The sequence below is a fragment of the Vicia villosa genome, linkage group LG1 (genome assembly GCF_029867415.1).
Source record: "Vicia villosa cultivar HV-30 ecotype Madison, WI linkage group LG1, Vvil1.0, whole genome shotgun sequence".
Classification (NCBI taxonomy): Eukaryota; Viridiplantae; Streptophyta; class Magnoliopsida; order Fabales; family Fabaceae; genus Vicia; species Vicia villosa.
Window position 1 is genome coordinate 212,806,552 of NC_081180.1, and position 8,103 is coordinate 212,814,654.

Here is an 8,103-nt window from a genome sequence, read left to right on the forward strand (position 1 = left end):
AACGACCCCATGAGACCTTCTAGAACCCCCTATAAAAAGGTTGGCTCCCAAGAGCCGCTACGTCGGACCTATGAACCTAAGACTTTTGTGTTTATGTGCTTATTATTGTTTGCAACATATACACTTCGAATATCTATGCGTTGCAATTTTGCAGGTATCCCTAAGTGGTCCCTAGCCTGTAGGGACTCAAATTTCTAAAGACCATGTCTTTCCCACGGAAGACATCACCATCTATGCATCCCCTAGCCTGTGGGGATTCTATTTTTATATCCTTGTATTCTTACAACTATGCGTCCTTCCCACGAAGGACATTTCCATTAACGCACGTCAATCGGCCTCTCGATGGCCATGCGATCTAGTGACTGTCTCGAACGGTCACCCCGTGCTTGCTACTACGTACTCCCTAGCATATAGGGATTTTCTGTTACAACCACGTGTTTTCACGATGACGCGTCCTTCCCCGAAGGACAACTTCACTAGCATGCGTTCGACTGGCCTCTCGATGGCTATGAAACCTAGTGACCGTCCTGAACGGTCACTCCATGCTTATTCCCGCGCACCCTCTAACTTGTAGGGTTTGGATCTCCATTTAATCATCACATCCCTAGCCTGTAGGGATTTTTCTTCGTCCATATCGTCCTTAGATAGGTTGTGTTCCGCATAGAGAACCTTCCCACGAGGGACAAATTCATTGGTACATGTTGATTGGCCTCTCGACGGCCATGAGATTTAGTGACTATCTTGAACGGTCACTAGCCGCTATCTCCCGTATACTCTCGAATCCAAGGGATTTCCTTTAGCATGTCATAACATTTATCCTGCAAAGATTCCAAGAGGGTCTAATGTCGCCTCTAAGGCTATCCCTAGGATCATGTGTTACACGTCTGCATTGCATACACGGAGTTACAATATAAGGAGTCTCTCGCTTACGCGTGCATTTGCATTTTCATGCATTCATACATTCACATTTGCATTTCTATCTTCGCCCGCATCCATACCAACCATGCTAGCCGGTTTCCCGAAACTCCCAAAAAAAATCAAAGGATCGTAGACTACGGATCAAGGAGAATAAAAGATCTTAGTCTTGCTAAAGAGAAAAAAGATGCCTTTCGCCATGCCAGCCGCATGTCCATGCCTTGTCATAACAGGATTATGAATACAATGAAGGTTGTCATCGAGCAAGGATTAGTTCAACAAAGAGTTCTCTCATAGATACACTCAAGATGTATCTAGTTATAAAGGGGTTCATCTTAGAACATATCAAACTTTCGAGGACGCTCTACGATAACCTAGGGGCAAGGATTAGTCCAACCGGGGCAATACCCTGAGCAAAGATGCATGACTACAATGGAGGGAATGCGACATATGTCAGCCCCACACCAAGAAAAAAGGGTCATAGGTGATACTATCCTTAGGAAAAGCAAAAGAGGTTCAGTCAAAGGAAACTCATGAAGTTCCGATACGACGAAAACCCACCGCTAACGATTTATTCCCGCCAGGTTTGACATGTCCAAAGAAAATTCGAGGTTGCCCTCACTTCTACAAGTTTAAGAATCTAAGGAGTGAAACAAGGTCAGTGGATCTACAAAGGAGATTATCCCTAGGATCAATAGGTGTTTACCGTGCTCACAATTTCAACCCTTACGACCGCTAAGTGTTACCCAAGATAAAAGTTGTACCTTCGGATTAGTAATTCTAATGGGACAACCATGCAGGTTTTGGAGTCAATTCATTCACTCACACACTTCTATTTTTAGGGTTATTGACAAACTTGAGGGAGAATGACGATTACAAATAACTAAGTCCAGCTAAATATATGCTTTCAAGGTAAGACCGAGCCGAGGATGTACAGGCATTGTTTCCATTCCCAAACAGTGGAGATATAAGGATGTTAATCCCTCGTCACCCCCTCGAGCCCGGAGTTGGAGTTTTCTTCTACTTTTTAAATAAACCTTGATTTCAACCAGGGGCAGGGTAGATTTCAATTAATTCAATGGTGTATTTTGGTTGTCAAGAGAATCACTCAATCCAAGCAAAGGATCAAGCAAAGCAAAGGTTCAAGCATATTTTCTTCCTCGCATTCATCCAAGATTGAGGAAGCAATGGAGGTAACATTTACAACACCTTCTTCCTCATTACATCATTCAAGATCGAGGAAGTATCAAAGGCGAAGCTTACAGATCAAAATCAACATAGCAGTCACAACATGCAATATCCAAGAATCAATCTCAAAAGGAGCTTTCAAGAATAAAAAACGTCCGCTAAGTCAAAATGGAAATTCCATAAAAGGAAACAAAAAAGACTTAGGCAAAAATTAGGGCATCCCGATGGATCAAACTCAAAAGGATTTGGTTCATGCAAAAATAAGGGATAAAAACAAAGGCGAAATACAAAGGACAATCTTGTGACTGCTAAACTATCAAAGCTTCACATCAATGCTTGGATCTCTACTAAGGCTTCTGCTCAATATCAAAACTGAAACGATTCTCTTGCAAACAAAGCACATCCATTGGATTAGGCGAATTTTTAGGATCTGGAGAACATCAAGGAGAAAGGGGTGGGATAAATAAAATTTTGAGCCTTATATCCATTGTTTCTTAAAACATGAACCAGGCCAAGTTACAACATTTAAAAGTCCTAATTGAGGCAAGGTTAACTACGAAAGCATATTAAGCAGGAATTTGTTATACTGACTCCTGTGTTTGTTAAAACTACTTCTAATCACTATGCTTCTTCAAGCATTCTTTTCAAAACCACCCAGTCCTAATTCATAACGGACTTCGATTTCAAAACTTGCATACGCATTCCATTGGAGCTACTTCTCAAAAAGTACAACACCATCTACGAGTATACACTTAGCATCGAGGAAATCTCGAAATGGGTTAATCAAAGGCGATCATTTCTAATAAAGACCCTGGAGTCGGGGGAACCACATCTAGGGGGTTCTCCTAAACAGGGGCAAAAAATTTCAAGGAGCACAGGGGCATACAATCGAACATCCTATCAACTAGGGGCAGTCTTCCTAAGGTTCAATCGACTTGGGGCACATCTCAAAGCAATCTCAAACAGGGGCATGTCAGACATGGGAAGAATTCAAATTCAAAAGATAGAACACTATGGATAACCTTCCATGACCTAGAGATCAGGGGCACACCCTTCAATCTAAACATCGAAGCATATGACAAGGCTATTCCCTGGGGCACTTCCTTCATAAGCATCTTTCTCCATGAAACTACTGGGGCAATGGATATCAAATCCGCAAGACACACAACAAAAGGAAAAAGGCGTTCTCGCACTTTACAATATCGAACAAATCTTTCTCCTAACTACGATCTTCCGAGCTCAAACAAAACAGGTATTGGGAAATCGCGCTAGCATCACACAAATACATACAAATCACGCATTACATACATTGGTTGATACATTACACCGTAACTCTTTATGTGGTGTTCTTTAAGACGAATCGCACGATCCTTTCTAGGAGTTTCCTCAAGCTGTCTTATGCAAGACAGATTATCACCATTTCCAAGAACCTCTTTAGGTAGTCTTTTTTCAAGACATTTCTTTTCTAAGTTCCTTTTCAGGCAGTCTTCTTCAAGACATTATCCTTTTTCTAAGCACCTTTTCAGGTAGTCTTCTTCAAGACATTATCCTTTTTCTAAGCACCTTTTCAGGTAGTCTTCTTCAAGACATTGTCTTTTTTCTAATCACCTTTTAAAGTAGTATTCTTTAAGACATTCTACAAACCTTTTTAGGTAGTCTTCTTTAAGACATTCCATTTTCTACAAACCTTTTTAGGTAGTCTTCTTTAAGACATTCCTTTTTCTAAGTACCTTTTGAGGTAGTCTTCTGCAAGACATTCTTCTTCTAAGCACCTTTTCAGGTAGTTTCCTTCGAGACATTCTTGTCCTAAGTACCTTTTCAGGTAGTCTCTTTCAAAAAAACAATTCATCATCCCTCTCAGAAACCTCTTCAGGTAGTCTTCTTTAACACATCTTTTAACCTTTTCAGGTAGTCGTTTTTAAAGACATTCTTCATCCCTTGCTAAGAACCTTTTCAGGTGATCTTCTTTAAGACAAATTTCTATCTACTCTAAGAACCTTTCCAGGCAGTCTTCTTCAAGACAAATTTCTATCCATTCTAGGGACCCCTTCGGGTAGTCTTCTTCAAGACAAATTTTCATATCCATTCAAAAGACCTTTTCAGGTAGTCTTATAGAAGACATTACTTCGTTTCATTCGTTACATCAGTCCACATATACATGAGCATAATCATTATCCACCCACTTTCCGGTAACCTTACCGATGCCAGTAACCTTACTGAGGTATTATTTCCAATCACCTGATTGATGCTTCCGGTAACCTTACCGATGCCAGTAACCTTACTGAGGTATTATTTCCAATCACCTGATTGATGCTTCCGGTAACCTTACCGATGCCAGTAACCTTACTGAGGTATTATTTCCAATCACTTGATTGATGCTTCCGGTAACCTTACCGATGCCAGTAACCTTACTGAGATATTATTTCCAATCACCTGATTGATGCTCCCGGTAACCTTACCGATGATAGCAACCTTGTTGTTCATTCACCCATAAACATGCATACATACGCATGAGCATTAGCATATCACAAAAAACCCAATTTTTATTGGCCATCCAAATCATTTTCAAAGTCAGTTCCCGTCTGACTGTTACATGAAAATCCAGTTCCCGTCTGGTAGTCAGTTCCCGTCTGGCTATGACAACAGCCCAGTCTCCGACCCTCGAGTCGTGAGTCTAAAAACAGGTGAATCTTTTTCATGCAGGTGAACTTGCTAGAACTATAGCAAGCAATCCTATTGGGGTCCAAACTGCGATGTAACTTGCCAGAACTATGGTAAGTGAGAAGTTCACAAACTGCGATGTAACTTGCCAGAACTATGGTAAGTGAGAGGTACAAACTGCGACGTAGCTTGCCAGAACTATGGTAAGTGAGAGGTTCACAAACTGCGAATAGCTTACCAGCACTATGGTAAGTGAGAAGTTCACAAACTGCGAGTAGCTTACCAGCACTATGGTAAGTGAGGGGTTCACAAACTGCGAGTAGCTTACCAGAACTATGGTAAGTAGGGGTTCAAACTGCGATAACTTACCAGTACTATAGTAAGTAGGGGTTCAAACTGCGATAACTTACCAGAACTATAGTAAGTGAGGGGTTCATAAACTACGAAAACTTACTAGCACTATGGTAAGTAGGGGTTCAAACTGCGAAAAACTTACTAGCACTATAGTAAGTAGGGGTTCAAACCGCGATAGCTTACTAGAACTATAGTAAGTGAGGGGTTCACAAACTGCGATAGCTTACTGGAACTACAGTAAGTAGAGGTTCACAAACTGCGGAGGCTTGCTGACCATAGCAAGCCAATTACACAACCAACAGAAGGTCCTCGCTATTCCTTTTCAAGAGCCTTTTTCAGGCAGTCTTCTTTAAAGCGTATTCCATCCTTTCTAGGAGCTTTTTCAGGCACACAAGATTTTTAAACCGTTCTTCAATTGGGTTTATCACGTTAGTCCCTCGGCAGTGATATCTTCCAAAACATCATCAACAAACAATCAAAGGTGCTATCTTTCTTTTCAGAATTACTAACATACTTCGATTAATGTAACTAACAATCATGCATCATTTCAACTAACTAACCTCATTCATACATTACGCATATACATACATGGCTCTCATTTATTTTGAGAAGCTCACTGCATCAGGCATCGCATGCATCATACCATTGCATAAAATTCAGGTTGCCTCGTTAGGCTATGCTACACAAAAAAAAAAAAAAATCAATCATCTGGTACCTTCCAAAAGGCGTGTGCTTCACACTTAGAAGAATGGCATTCACCTTGGGTGGAATCTGTAAGCCCATCTCCCGCTGAAGTCCTTCTTGATAAATGCAAATTTTAGGGCATTTCAGTGTCCAATCATCTTCTACCTTCAGATCACGATGGGCAGACGTGCCTATCTAAATTCTTCAGGTTTAAGAAGATTGAACAGGGGCAGCTGTCATACCCCAAAATTTGCCCGACGGATCTATAACTTTCAAGGGTCAAAATTAAGAGTCATGGGGTTTGACATTCCTATTGTCAAACCCACCCTCTTATAAAAAATCCTGAGAATGAGGTGCGATTAACAGGTGTTTCGGGATCTGAACGCTGAACCCAATTACTACAAGGGTTCTGCCACTTTTTGGATATAATCACCTTTTTATTAACATTTCTTTTGTTTTTAATAGTTTTATTAACTGTTATTCTCTATCATAATTTTGTTAACTAACTAATATTATTATTAGAATTATTAGTATAATTAAAGTTATAACTATTAATTTTAATATTAGAAATGTTATGATTTTTATTATTATTATTCTTTATTGTTGTTATTAAATTAATTAGTTGGGCAATAGGCCCATTGGGTGTATAAAACCCTAACCTAATACATTAATATAAATAGGTGCTATTTCTAACAATTAGGGGGGGGCAATTTCTAACAACTAACAATTTCATATATTCTCACGTAGAAAGAAAAACCTGTACATACACTAATCAAAGAAAAAGAACAAGATATTGGCAAGTGTTGTGTTTCGTTGGTATTTGTTTTTTCCAGATTGGGACAACAAGTTAATAACGTGACAACACCGTCTTCGCCGTCGCCGGAAAAACGCGGCCCTCCTCAAAACCGTTTCGCTCTACCACCAGCCGAGTCAAGCATCATCACAGCCGACGCCTCCCAACAACCGCCGCAGCATCCAAAATTAGCGTCAAAACACTCACGGTTGAGAGTTCCGCCATTATTGGGATTCGAAGCTCGGAATTGGGGTTTCCTAAACAAGGGGAAATTAGACCATGCTGGGAGTGCCATCGTGTTCAGGATGTTGGGTTGAATCGATTCATGTCATTTTTTTTCATGTATGAATCGCGTTTCATGAAGCATGAACTGGACATGTGAACGAATGTCGCAAGGAAGAAGAAGACTGTAGTCATTCGCGCGTCTGGTTTCGAATTTGATTCATTAGTTTTTATGTAAATCGTGGTGAGTATCATGGTATCAGTAAGGGAGTCATAGCCTAGTGGCAAAGGGCGTATGCATATCACTATCCAAACCGGGGTTCGATCCCCAAGAGCGACGCGTTATTTTCTTCAATTTTTGTGTTAACAAGTCTGGAGATCTAGTGCTTTGCTCTCCCTGCATGAGCATCATGCGCCTGCGCTATCTACCACTGGATTTACTCCAGCCCTGATCCAACGTTGCTGAAGGCGCAGACCACCGTGGATCTGCAAGAGTGCGCCACACCGGATTGTTACCAGGTTTCTTTATATTTTTATATATATTTCTACAAATTGTTTAATTATATATATTATATAAATTGTTCAATTGTATATATCAATATGTATATAATTTAATTAATTATTTAAATTAGGATTAGGCTTTAGGATTATACTATTTTCCTGATTGTTATCGATTACTCGATTATTCGATGTAATTAATTTAATCAATATTAATTGGTAAATCACAAAAACCCTAGAAAAGTCTATTAAGATATTAGGGTTTGTCCAATCCCACCGGCCATTTGGCCAAGGTTTTAGGATTCAATTTATTATTCGTTCCGACTAAATCTATTGGTCGCGATGGTTAATAATCGATTGATTTAACTAATCAAATCCTATAAATTAAAATTCAAATAAATTTATTTTGCTAAATGGTTTTAACCATCTTATTGGTTATGATGATTAGCATACCTTATCAATTTGTTATTATTTGTAATCGAATCTATCGATTATGAGGGGTAACGATAAATTAATAAATCAATAATAAAACATATTAATTCATTATTAGTGATAATCGAATCAATCGATTTGAATTGGTAATGGTGCAAAACCCCAATCTTTTAACTATGGTGATCAAACCTATTGATCATTGCGGTTAATTGTGCCAAATCAGGGTTGTACGCCCGAAACATCTAAAATACACTAAACCACAATACTACAGGATTTTTATCCTGGGCAATTCAAAATGCCCTTTCAAATCAAATTCAAACTGCGATAGGCAATTCAAAGAGCCTCCAAACAATTTC